This window comes from Melanerpes formicivorus, unplaced genomic scaffold (genome assembly GCF_026170545.1).
Source record: "Melanerpes formicivorus ecotype bairdi unplaced genomic scaffold, bMelFor1.0.p_v2 SCAF_12, whole genome shotgun sequence".
Classification (NCBI taxonomy): domain Eukaryota; kingdom Metazoa; phylum Chordata; class Aves; order Piciformes; family Picidae; genus Melanerpes; species Melanerpes formicivorus.
The window spans coordinates 18,382,936-18,396,886 of NW_027142364.1; positions in this window are offsets into that span (position 1 = coordinate 18,382,936).

The window sequence follows — 13,951 nt, forward strand, 5'->3', positions numbered from 1 at the left end:
TAGTTGATGAATTGGACGCCATGATCTTGAAGGTCTCTTCCAACCTGGTTTATTCTATTCTATCATCTTTTTTTCCATGAATGCAAAACTTCTTCAACTTGACTACAATTTCAATTTAGCCTGATGCACTGAGTAAAAGTTTTTGTAAGACCCTAATGAAACACAGTTTTACTGAAATGGCTGTTGGAACGCAACAAAAGATTGATGAGGTAGCTACTCTAGAGAATATTTCCCTGAAAGCAATTCTTGGTTTGCTTTTGCAAACCTTTCTTCAGCATAGCTAAAAGGCAGTGTCAAAATGTGTTTGCCTCTTTCAAGTTGGATATTTGACAGGATCCAGCTGTAGTTGTATATGGCTGTGAATTATCAGAGTTAGGAGGCTGAAATAATAATAGAATTAAGAGAACAGGTGAACATCAAGAGTGACTGAGAACTTGACACTTCTGGCACTGAGAGAAACTAATATTGCCACAAGGGATTTCTGCTTCTAAAGAGTTGTATAAGGTATATATTGCTTTGATGGCATTCTTTAAAATCATAACTTTTTCTATGTAAAGCTTGCTGAGAAAGTTGAACATGGTCTGAAGATCTGGAACTCTTTAAGGACTATCTTCAAGCAATTAGACTTGAAGACGTAGCCCTGGAATCAGGACCTAGGACAACTGGAGGAGTGGGATTATTTCTGGTCAGTAGTGGTCTGTGGGGTTACATGGTTTAAGGCCAGAAGCATGCGGCTTCTGCCCAGACTCTGAGAGTAAAGCAAGTGTGTAGGATCCTTTAATTAAGACCTGATGAACAGACTGTTGACCATCCACTAAAAGTCTTGTCCAACCTGCAGGTGATCACCCTCCTGAAAAATAGAGCAAATCATTGTTTTGCACCTATTACATTGTACTCAAGGGTATCAGTATGCCTTGAAATAGTTCTGTATATTAAGTCTTCTGTCTGATAGTGAATACATTTCATGAAAGAATACATGGAGACAGAAATTCCATAGGATCAAATAAGAAATACAGAGTTGGACACAGAATTCAATTCCCCTCTTTTATCTGCTCTATAATTTCTAAGTGTGGCTTTCAATGATGCCGAATATTCAAGGATTTCTCCCCAGTGAATACTCAGTCACCTGAGGTACTGTGCCTTCAGGTGTGATTATTCAGTAGCTCTACTGCTAATATCAGCATTTGTGGGAGGTTTTTGAGCAGTTTCACAGGCATGTACATCATCTTGCAAGACTTTGTGCTTATAAGGAACAGGAATGCAAGCCTTCTAGTAATTTTCAGACACAGTTATTACACTGTTTTCTGTTCTTCCAGTTCGAGTTATCAGTTGTGGCATTAATCTGAAGTGGGAAGTTGTGGCAACGTGTCTAGGGTCAGCAATTCAGCTTTTCTGAGCAAAATCCAGATGCAGACTTCAAGGTACTAGTAGGAGTATGTCTTCACTGCAGTCCAAGGTAGAACTGATCCATGTGAAGACTCAAGGATGACAGCTGTGGTAAAGCTCCCCTCTCAAAGCAGCCACATGGTGGGGGTCTGGTCCAACCTACTGGGTGCCCACTTGGAATCCTCGATGGACTTGTGCAGGCCCTGGTGAATACCAGGAATATGCAATCTTCCTGCTATGGATTAGAGCCACCTAGCTCAAAGCTACTTTGAGTGTTTTCTTATGTGCTGCAGATACAGTTCTTGTCTGCTTTGCATGTGTACAACTTGCTATGTGTATATACATGTTTATTCATCCTGAAAGAGAAACACAAACTCAGTATGAAGTATTATCCCTACTGTATAGGCTTACAATGGCAATAAACTGATTTCCAGTGAAGAAATGTGCCTTATTTGTCTCAAACCAATAACATTTCCCAACTGCTTAGTAGGATATCTCGCAGTCTTGACATCAGCTTACATCATCTTGAAGATGAGTACATGCTTATGCACTGTAAAATAGTTGAGTAAGCTGTGACTTGCTTTTCTTTGTGTCCTGTGATACCAGTGTGTTGTGTGTAAGATCCTCACATTAGTGTTGGATGAACTAGACTCAGGTACTCATTACTCAGGTAATGAGTAAAAATTGGAGGGCATTGTGTATGCCCAAATTGTCAGTGACTGTAAAAAAAAATTAAGACTTCCTTCCTTATGGCCTCCTTTAGCTCTTTGAAGGTATTACTGTGTTTTGTATTTATTTTCAGTGAAGTGTTCAAGTATGTGTAACTAGTGGTATGCAGTGTGCCATATACAACCCAGTAAGGTATAATAAACAACTCTCCACTCCCAGCAGCTACAGGGTGGGGAGGCTTAGCAATCTACCCGAATGTTCAGAGCAAATCTTGTGTCTTTTCCTGTCTTGAAGCTTCTGAGAGCACACTATGGAGTGAGACTTAAAGTTCACCCTGTCTCTAATTAGTGACAGAGAAAAGAAGGTGTGTTTGTAGGTGTCAGCTGGAAAAATGTGCCTTCAAGGGCTCAGATCTGTTGATCTAAGATCTGATTTCAAATTGGCTGACTTGCAAAATGGTCTGCTTCAGAACAACTGCTGTCAAAACAGTAGAAAAAAAACAACAACAAAGTGCTGTATATTGAACTCTGTAGTATATGCAGAAAACAGTTCTAGGAGCAGTATGGCTAACTGTATTATAAATTATGTGCCATAGGCATCCAATGGTGTAGCTCTAAGATGACTTCCTCCTTTGTTTGCTGGGGCATTATCCAAACTCAACCATACAATATTTTCTTTGGATCTCAACTGCATTTTAAATGCTCCAGTGGTTTCATCAGACAGTCTAGAAGTGCAGTTGACTGCTATATATATATATATATATACCTCGAGTACTGTGTCCAGTTCTGGGCCCCTCAGTTTAGGAAGGATGTTGACTTGCTGGAACGAGTCCAGAGAAGAGCAACAAAGTTGGTGAGGGGTTTGGAACACAGCCCTATGAGGAGAGGCTGAGGGAGCTGGGGTTGCTCAGCCTGGAGAAGAGGAGACTCAGGGGTGACCTTATCACTCTCTACAACTACCTGAAGGGAGGTTGTAGACAGGCTGATGATGGTCTCTTCTCCCAGGCACCCAGTACCAGAACAAGAGGACACAGTCTCAGGCTGCGCCAGGGGAGGTTCAGGTTGGATGTTAGGAAGAAGTTCTATACAGAAAGAGTGATTGCGCTATGGAATGGGTTGCCCAGGGAGGTGGTGGAGTCGCCGTCATTGAAGGTGTTCAGGAGGAGACTTGATGAAGTGCTTGGTGCCATGGGTTAGCTGTTTGGGTGGGTTGGATTGGTTGATGGGTTGGACACGATGATCTTGAAGGTCTCTTCCAACCTGGTTTGGTTTATTCTATTCTAATGTTTATTCTATTCTAATATATTTGGAAATACAGGAACAGTCACACCTTTTTTGAACAGTGTTGATGGAATAGAGATGGGGAAGGTAACACTTGTCCACAAGAAATGGTAAGGTTTCAGCTGTGCAACCTCCAAAGCTGTCCCATGGAATTTCAACAAGCTGTTTAGCTGTTCTCCCCCCCAATATATCCATGCATTTATGAGATGATTCAGGCCTTGAAATGTTTTAACTTACTGCTTCTTTGGGCTCAGATTTTGCAAAAGTGTACTTAGGTCTTTAGTAGTTCTACAGTTATGAAGATTCTGTAAGCTTCAGAGCAGAGTGATGCTAGAAAGAACTGCTCAAACCTGCAATTTTGGTATAAAAATCAAATTGAAAGGCAAACCCATCACTGTTTAGATTAAGTAAACCTTAGTAATGTACTTTGCAATAAAATGGGAAACCAGCAAATGCTTTGGCAATTGCGCTTTTTTTTCCCCCCTTTGTTTTTGACATGAAGGAAAATAGATATATTTTAAAACAATGGTAATTTCTCCTTCCCTCCTAAGAACAGATTCTTAGATGATTTCAGACAAGTTGAGGACTCATTTTGAAAACAGAAAACCAAAGTAGCTTGGTATTTCCCAGGAGAATAACTTAATTAGGAAATGCCAGAATTAAGTATTGAAACCTCTATGCTTTTGTTTAAAACCTGTTTGAATTTGACATGGATTTGTGAACTATTCCCTCAGAACTCTGAGTTAGGTTCAGAATGGGGAGCAAATCCTGTTTGACTGTAGGCATATCATGCTCTCCATGTCTCCAGGCTTTCTGAGGAGACACTGCAATCATTCAGTTGGTGTTTTTTTTTAATGCAACAAGGCAAGAGCAGACCTTGTGGATTAGGTCTGTGGAGTTTCATGAAGATGCACATAGTGTTTGGAGGCAACAGAGCTGGAGAAGCAGTCTGGCTGATGCTGCAAAACAGAGGCATTATTCAAAGCAGTTCTGCATCTGAGTTAAGCTGCAAATTGTTATTGCTAAGCTTCATCTCTTCCAAGTATCTACATATGGGTCAACAAATTTGGGCTGGAGTACAAGTAGCCTGGCACTCCTGGCTTGGTTTCCTCCCGAAGAAATGGCCCACCTTCACACTTCAAATTTCTCTTTACTGCAGAGAAGCAGGGCATGACTTTAATATTCTGGATAACAAACAGTATACTGAATTAAAATCAGGATGATGCACTAGACAGGGGATCATTTGTGCTGCTCTTCTTGTCTCTCTTTGGGCTTTTTGTCTACTTGGCCAGCACCCAGGGAGCACAAACTGCTGCTGTTTGCTTTGGGAGACCAGCAACTGAGGGAAAATGGTTGGGAATTAAGTCCTGCTTCCCATTCCTGATGATGAGAGGCACTTACTGAGTCCATCAGGGGAGTTGATGGTCTGTCTAAGGAAAGCAGCTTGACAGGGCTCCAAAGGGAATGGCAGCAGCTCAGGGAGGAGGAGCAAAGCATTGAGACACAGTGACACGTAAGGTCAAGCCTACAGCTGTAACAGAAAATGCTATTTCAGAAATACTGAGCTGATTAAAAAAGGAGCCTGACAGACCAACTTCAACATGTAATACTGCTCTGAGAGACACCCAAAGCACTGGGACAACTGGAGGTCAGCAACTCTGGAAGCAAACTGAGCCTGGGAACCTCTCCCCAAGCAGCTTTAGTCAGAGATCCCATTGAAAGGACAAGGCTGTGGCATCACTGGGTGCTCACATGAGAGAGGACAGCTCATAGCTGCAGTTAGAAATTGAGTAGGTATCAGACAGAAGAGGCTGCTCTGTGCATGTGTGGGGCAGCAGAGCAATGATACGTGTGAGGCTGTCAGAGGGCACTCTGGAATTGTTTAATTGTAAAGGCATCCTCAAGGAAAAGAGCAAAAATGAAAGAGAGGAAAGTGAGTGAGGAAGGCTACTGATGTCCAGTATGATGCACTCTGTGAAAAGGGAGGAATGGAACAATGAGGGGAAAATAAACTGGAACATTCCAGCATAATGTACAAAAGGTATTTGGGAGCTGAATGTATCTTGTGGCCAAAAAAAGTATGCTTGTGGGAGTTGCTACTACAAGTGACTCTGACAGCCATTGAAAAAATAATGACATTCCTTTATGTCATAAGTTTCTTCCCTTCCTAGAATGGGGACATTGGCAATCTTCTGTCTATGTGCCAGTTACTTGTGCGTGGGAAGGCCCAGAAACCTCAGTCAGGGTCTGAATCTTATTTCCAAGTGGTGTAAACAGCAGAAGAGCCCATTATTTAAAAATAATCAATCTGCAATTCAAGTGTATTTATGCATCACTGTAGGGAAGCTGTTCATAAGAATCTCAGCAATGTGTTATGGATTAAAAAGGACATAGGTGGGAAGCGAAGAATAACCATGAAATGGCAATAAATAAATTGAACTCGTGGAATGGTAGTTCTTAGTCACAGGCAGAAAACAGTGGAAAGAGATTTCCCAGTATCTGGCAGAACTGAGAACAGTCTTTCCTGACCTTGCAGTGCAAATAAAGATTAAAAATAAATAAGGCCTGGGATACTTAGGCAAAAGAGTCACACAATTAGAATAGCTTATGCTGTTCTTTCTGTGAGAATAAAGGTGGTCATACGTTCTTGGTCCTTAGAGGGAGGATTGTTAAATGGGAAGTGGTTTATTGATTACTGTTTTCACAAGCTATGATAGCTTACCTTTATCATTATAAGAGGTTCTTGTTTTGCCCTTTCACTTAATGTAAGGTCATGGAACAATTGATTTGGCATTTTGTACAGTTTGCACTTAAAGGGATGGAAACCGTGTGTGAGGAAGCAGAATGGTTGCAGTGTTTGGCAGTTTAGCTTTTGGGTTGGAAAAGTGGAAGCAGCAGCCCTGCCAGCAGCTCTGTTTGACACTTTTGCTGTGACAAAGCTCCCTAGCAACCGTGCCTGGCAAGTGGGGTGTGCTTGCAGGGATGCTCTCTCCTTCCTCCTCAAAACGCTGCCTTCTGAGGGCTGGGGGAGGAAAATGGCCTTACTCTAATGCAGCCCATGTGCCTGAACAACTGGGGAACAGCTGTCTTGCAAATGGCAGGCACACTGAAAAGCTGCTCCTGTGTGAGCCTTGCTTTCAAGAGCTATGATGCTCTCTAGGATGAAATACTTTGTGATATGTATCAGCCAGTGGTATTGTCCAGAATATATCATACAGGTTAAAGATGCCTGTAAGAAACATTATTCTTGGCGCTGGGAACAAAAGTAAAATACAGACTGCACAGGTTTCTTTCATTTTCTTTATGAAGAGGGGTTTGTGATTAGAATAGTCTGTCATACAGCAGCTGCAAAAAGACAGCCCAACCCCTGCCATTTAGTATCTAAGATCATTTTGCTTCAACAAAACACTCTAAGGAACTAACTGTCTTTAACCTTATTTTCATAATGAAAATAGAGAGAAATCAATGAAGCCTTTTGTGATCAGTGATGCTCAGGCACTTAGGGCTCTCTGTTGCAAGCTAACTCAAACCTTTCTATGAAACCTCACTGTGTAAGAGATTACTCCTTGTTCCTTCTTAGGAAAGATTTTCTGTTAACAAGCCCTTTTGACTGGGTGCAAGGAGTTAATTATAAGCACAGGTTATGAGTTCTTAGTTTCCAAGAGGCTGGGAACTCTCAATACATTTCATAGGCAAGCAATTTGCTGTTACCTGTGGCTTCCTGAAAGACTACAATTGCTTTACCTTTGTAGGTGCTGGCAGCGAAACAGGGATGGATGATAGGAAAAGGAAATGTGTTTGGAAATTGTGCCATGAAACACATGCTGTGCACTTTCCAGGAGAAATGTCTTGATTTTTGTAACCCTGCTCTTTAAACCCACCTTTAGGAAAGGTAATTGTGTTTAATGAGGTCTACCTGTGCTATAAAGACATTTTCAGAGGAAATGTAGGAGGAGGTGGCAATTCCCTTACAGCTAGTGAAAAATGAATATGCAGGGTTATTTCTGCAGTTCATAAAGGAACTGAGCTTCATATTTATGAGAAAAGACAAGCTTATTAGTATTGCAGTAACCCATGGTCAATACAAATATTACTTCATCTTGCTAACTGCACTTCAGGATGCGGGGAAGGCTTATCTGTTTCTTGTCACACCTATCTAATTGCACCACTAATAAGAGCTGGTGTGTGAGGGCTATTGACTTTCATGCCTCAGTGAGAGCCTGAGATGCCTTAGCCCTGGACAGGATGGATGATTTTGGTTGTCTTTTGCTGATGAGAATTTAGAGTGAGACTCCCCAAATACTCTAGCACAGTTATGGTAAAAATGAGAAGAGATTGGACATCTCTCTTCCTCTTTTTTTCTTTCCTTTATGAGGGTATTTGCTATTGCATTGAAGTCTGAGTATGTGAATGATAATGACAAATTAATCAGGAAATGGATGGAGAACAACGTGTCAGGGAAACTGTCAGGAAATGGCAGTTAATATCAGCTGAAAGGAAAATGAGCTGTGTACAGCACTTACACAGCAAGAGATGAAAAGGAGAGGAGCAATATAGTTAATGTGGCTCCTCTCATCATATTTAATTTTTCGATGGGGATGAAAGCCTGAAAATAAGCTGGAGGCAGAAGACTTTCTTATCTAATCTCCAAGCACTTTCCCCTGTTCCAGTGTAACTAGGGGAACCTGGCATTAGTCATTACTTCAGGTGACTGGGGAGGAGGAGGGATTTATGGGTGAGGAGTGAGGGGTGGAAGTCAGTCTGATCACAGCCACTGAACTGAGCTTAATTTGAGAGCATTTGGTGTGTTGTTGGCAAGGTTTCTGTGTATCATAAACAGAGACACCAAACTAACAGAAATGCTTGCCAACCCCCGTTTTACCTCCTACACACACAAAAAAGAAGCGTTAAAAAGGCGAGTGGCAAAAACGTGTCTGATGCTGAATTAGTACTGGCAGGGGTGGGAGATCATCTATTGATCTGCTGCACAAAGGCATATCTGTAACTCGGGTGGCTGTGTTAAGATGAAACAGCAGGTACAGAGAAGTGGTTTGATATTGGGAGAAAAGGAATCTACCTCTAATAAGTATACACATGGGCAAATCTGCTTTCCAAACAAATCAAAGTGAAGAGTTTGATCCAGGTTCAACCCTGCAACTTCATCTAGGGCAGTAGTGTTACACCAAGGATGGATTTGTGTTTCAGACCTTCACAAAGGAGATGTTATTGAGGCTGGTGAAATGAATTGACAATATACTGAGTCTCAGGAGGGGACATTTAGAGCAGTAAAAGCCCTGGCCTTTTTTCGGTAGGCAGGTACTGCAGTTGGTGCAAAGGGCTCTGTGTTCCACGCAGTGCCACAGGGAGGGACCTTTCTTTTTTGTGAAAGGGAAAGGCAGTGATGAGAGAGATAAATGGCAGCCTACTTGCCTATAGGAGAAGTCATTGTCATGAGAGGAAATAATCAGCTCTTTGTCTGGTGGGAGGATGGGGTGGATGAAAACAGCCAGCAGCCTTACTAAACAAATGAAAATGTTTGGTCAGGTTATGTGCATCTCTTTTCTGGGGTGAGAAAGGGAAAGAGTTGGGAAGGCAGTTCAAAGCTGGCATGGTAGTGCTGTTCTTTTATTTGCAGTTCATAGTGCTTTCAGCTCCTGGGTTCTTTGGAGACAGCTCAATCCAAGCAGCACTAGACTTCCCCAGACAAACAACCTGCGTGAAGTAATTCTGTTGATTCAGTAAGTGGCACTGTTCTCCCTGACTCAGTCTGTGGCACCATGAGGTCAGGGGACGTGGTGCTGTCACTTAGATTAGCAGTAATCGTGAATTCTTGGTTACTTGTGACAGAAAAAGTGCCTGTCCTTCGTTCTGAAGAAAATAAATGAGAAATGCATTCATGCAGTGGGTCAGCTTCGTTGTCAACAGAAGTGTGGGTTACTCTAAATGAGATGTGTGTCCACTGCCTGTGAATGTATAAGGGTTAAATGTATCACTTTTCTGCTGAAATTTTCACTTTTAAAAGTGAAAGTAATGAGAAAGGCAATCTTTGTTTATCCTGCAGTTTCTTCCCTAGCTTAAGAGAACTTGGCTCAGGCCACTTAAAAACAAAACAAGCCAACAATAACACAAATTCTCCCCTCCCTCCCCAAACCAAGCAAACCACAAACCTTACCATTGGATGCCAAAGGAAAAATAAGGATAAGATCTATACAATTAATTGGATTGCCAATGGGATATAGAGTAGAGGCACAAACAGTTCTCTCTTCTCTTGCTTCTGCTTGCATCTTTCTCTTCCATGGCCTTGCCAGGGGTATCTCTGTTCTGACTACTGTGTGAGATAAGGGGAAGGAGGGAGAGGGAGGGGGCAAAGGTGAATGGGTCCCCTGGATCCATCCAGGAGGGTCTGAGGAGTTTCTGTGTTGTTTATGAATTGTAAATAAATCTATATTGTATATTTTGTACATATTCATTGCATTTCATATTTCTAGAGTTTAGTTTGCTTGTAAATACAGCTTCATTTGCTTCCATCCCAAACTGAGCTGGTCGGAGTGATTTATTTTGGGGGTAGTTTTCTCTGAATTAGCTGGGGGGTAATTTCATCCCACCACACCCCCTGAAACAAAACAGAAAGCCCAAATGTATTTTTGGTGAGTACACTGAAGCCTTCAAGTTTCTGAAGGGTGTAACTGCCAAAACCCCAGAGGCTTTGTTCTCATAATGATGAGGAACATGCTGGGAACAACAGACTGAAATTAAAGGAAGGAAAAATCTGGGCTTTGTATCATGAAGGCTTGTCTTTCAATGGAGCTGACGTGCCATTGGCACACTCTGAGGAGGAGGCAGAGCATGCTAGGAGCTGGTTCTTTTATAAGTGGAAAAGCTGAAATGTTGAACTGTGTAACCACTGGTCCTGGCAGTAACTGGAAGAGAGCTGGTGATGGCATGAAGGTCTGAGTCCTGCACATTCAGTGAGATTGAGGTTGATATTTTATGTTCCTTGTGCTCAGTGCTGGCATGTGTGGCAGAGCCTTGGGTTGTTGCCATGCTCCCCAGCATGAGTGATGCAGTGCTTTGCAAGCTATGTGCATACCGTGGGCATCTAGTTTAAGAAATCTGAAAAGCTATTAACTAGTTCTGAAATGAGTTATTTTGATTTTTAATTCCTCTTTGGCACTGGAAAGCTGAAATACCTAGAGGACATCTGGAGCTGTAGAGAGGGAACTAGGTGCATTGCCTTGTGGCAGAAACAAGGTTACACAGAGAAGGGAAGTAGTCAAAATGAGAGCTGCCACAGGAGACTGAAACTATGATGCTTAATACTTTCAGACTTGGGGTAGAGTCTACGTAGGTCTTGGTTCCTGGGATAAGGACTGGCCCCTCCAAGGGCTGGTAGCACAGGGTCAATTTTGTCCAAAGTGTGAGTATAATCTTGCATGCTGAGTTTTTGCAAGAGGAGTAAGAAACAGCCTTGATGCAATTTTCTCCTACCAGATTGAGTCATCTTTTATTTGCGGTGTTTAATCTCATCTCTCTGCTTGTCCTAATGTAAACCCACCACGATGGCTATCCATCTGCATGCAGGTTCTGCACCCCATCTGCAGCTTTTCATACAACAGGGTTAAGCAACAGTGGGGCTCTTTGTGTGTGTTTTGTTGTTGTTGTGTTTGGCTTTTTGTTTGTGGTGTGTTGTTTGGTTTTGGTGGGTTTTTTTTTGTCTTAGCAAATGGGATCCCACAGTTACTGATTCTGGCAAACACCATTTGATGTGTTGTTAACATAAGACTGAATTAATTCAAGCTGTGAATTTTGGTCATGAATTTTTTGAGTGGGGTGGGGGGAATAGGAGAGAATTTAAAAAAAGAGAAAAAAGGCAGGTGCACAACCCCAAAACCCAACCCCTCCCAAACCCTAAGCAGTGGATATTACCTCATTCAAGACTATTAGTGACCTTCTCCTCATTCTGCCTCCTCCTTGCTTCAAGGCTAGGAAATAGTGCAGGGATGCACTGAATTACATCTTCTCAGTGGGCAAGAAAACACTGGTGAATAAACCCTTTCTCAGAAATGTTCTCCTCTAACTGCTTTTAATAACTTCTCAGCTGTGTAACAACATTGCCTTAAGTCACTTGTCCTCCTACTCCTTGGGTTACTGACTTAGGGTTCATCTTCCAGTTCAGCAGAAAAGATGACTCCAAAGGCGTGCTCTCAGCTGTGTCTCCCTGTGCACAGCATGACTGGGTTCAGCTAAGGGCAAGCACAGTGTTCTCCATGACTGAGCTGCTTCGCAGCGCTGGCAAGGAGGCCAGACACACGCACGGTGGCATGCGGCTCAGATGCCTGTCCTGGTGAACTTTCTAAGCTACATTCCTCAAAATAAGGTGAAGACAAGGTACTATTTATTTATCTGCTCCCCAGATGCAAAAAGAGATGGTGCTTTAAGGTGAAAGGCAGATGGAATGTTTTCGATGATCTCCTCTTTAAGTTCAATGATCAGCAAGACTATTTGGTATTTGCCTTTTACCGTTTTTAAATTCCTGGTGTCAAACTGGTCTTCCCCTCCTTCAACAATAGCAGAAGTAAAGTAAATACAAGAAAAAAGGGAGGAAAAAAAAAGGGTGGGGGGTGCAAACCAGTTTCCCAGTCAGAAGGATTTATTCTCTCAGAGAAACCAATAGTCCTGGCTGTGCTGTCCAGACCTGTGCTCTGTTCAGCTCTTCAGATTGCTGTGAAATCTACTCTAGCTATTTGAATTCAAGCCACTGATGCAAGACCAGGGGAATCAGCACCACCACAGAAACGGAAGCACTTTCTGGGCAGTTGCCACTGTGTGTGGCAAGCCCTTTTCTTAGCACAGGAACACTGTCTGCAACTAATTTCTCAGTTACTATTAAAGTTTTTCATCCATAATGATAAACCTGCAGCTGGACTTGTGCACAGATCAAGACTTCAGCAGGTAGATCTGAAAATAAGATTGTATTGGGCCTCTGTCCTAAGGCGAATCATACTTGCTTAGCTTGCATCTGAGAATCAGGATGATTAAAACATGTATCATAGGGCTATTGTGAACATTGTCAGCAACATCTATCTTGTCAATGCTGGGAGGCACGTTGGAGATAGCTCCCTAGGTGCTCTGATGGCAGATGGATGGGTTTCCCAGTGCTCACATGCTGGGCAGGCAGAGCTGCAGTCTGTGAGCACCACTGTTCCTTCTCTTCCAGCACTGGAGTCTTAGTAATGCTGGGAGCCTCTCAAAGAACAAGAAGCCCTGGTCACAAAGTGCTAGAAGTGGCTGTATTAACCCTTCTTCCCTTCAAAAAACTCACTGCCATTTAGTTTGAAAATTTCCTAATTTCTCTACTTAATTGAAAAAGGGGAAAAAATGCAGAAAAATGTGAAATTGATGCTCAGTTACCTTTGCCTTCTCAGCTTTCTCTCAAGCAATAACAGAGTTAGATTTTATGGAAAGAAAGGCAATTTTTCCACTGGTTTGAAATAAAATTTTTAGCTTGGAATTACATTAGCAAATTGAAAAAAGTCCAAGGGAAAAGCTTTGAAGCATTTTCCTCTAAAAGCAGAAGCTCATGTTTTATTGGGGAAAGGATTCATAAACTTTCTCTTAACTTCTTGTTTGTGTGGGTTTGTTTTTTCCTTTCTGGATAAAGTTTTGTTCTTAATGCTGGCAGCTGGTTGTGAGGATGGCAGGAAGCCAAACCAATCAGCAGAAAGTTAATCTGAAGAAATACCTCCTCTATCATAGTGAACAATCTGCTTTAGTTGAAGATGTATCCAGTATCTGAAGGGGGCCTACAGGAAGGCTGGGGAGGGACTGCTCAGGATCTCAGGTAGTGATAGGACTAGGGGGAATGGAATGAAGCTGGAGGTGGGGAGATTCAGGCTGGATGTGAGGAGGAAGTTCTTCCCCATGAGAGTGGTGAAGCCCTGGAATGGGTTGTCCAGGGAGATGGTTGAGGCCCCATCCCTGGAGGTGTTTAAGCCCAGGCTGGATGAGGCTCTGTCCAGGCTGATCTAGTGTGGGGTGTCCCTGCCCATGGCAGGGGGCTTGGAACTAGATGATCCTTGTGGTCCCTTCCAACCCTGACTGATACTATGCCCCTGCTCACTGCAGGGGGATTGGACTAGATCACCTTTAAGGGTCCCATCCAACCCAAACCAGGGTATGATTCTATGCACTATCTTTTCCCAGTGCTTTCCTTTGGGGAACAAAGAACCCCCCCCAATCCCCAACTCTGCAAACCTGGGAAACTTGCTAAGTTCTCCCAAATGTATGATACCTCTTGTATAGTTTTTCCTTTTGATATAAAGAGGCACAATACTTGAAAATGTCTCATTGCTTTATTTATTTTTTCTGTGAGGGGATATAATGAATGTTTGCCAAATGGACAGCTTGTATGAATGATTTATGATTTTATTTTTTGAACAGAAATCTGCCAGCTCTGTGCAGCTGGGTGTTTAATTCAGCCTGAATAAATTATGTGAGAGTTTTGGTGTTTTTTTTTTTTTTCCCTGTATTCATGGATTCTTTTTTTAACATAATCTTAATTTCAGGCTTAATTCCAGTACAACAGATGCCTTTGCCCGTGGACATATTAATAGGCA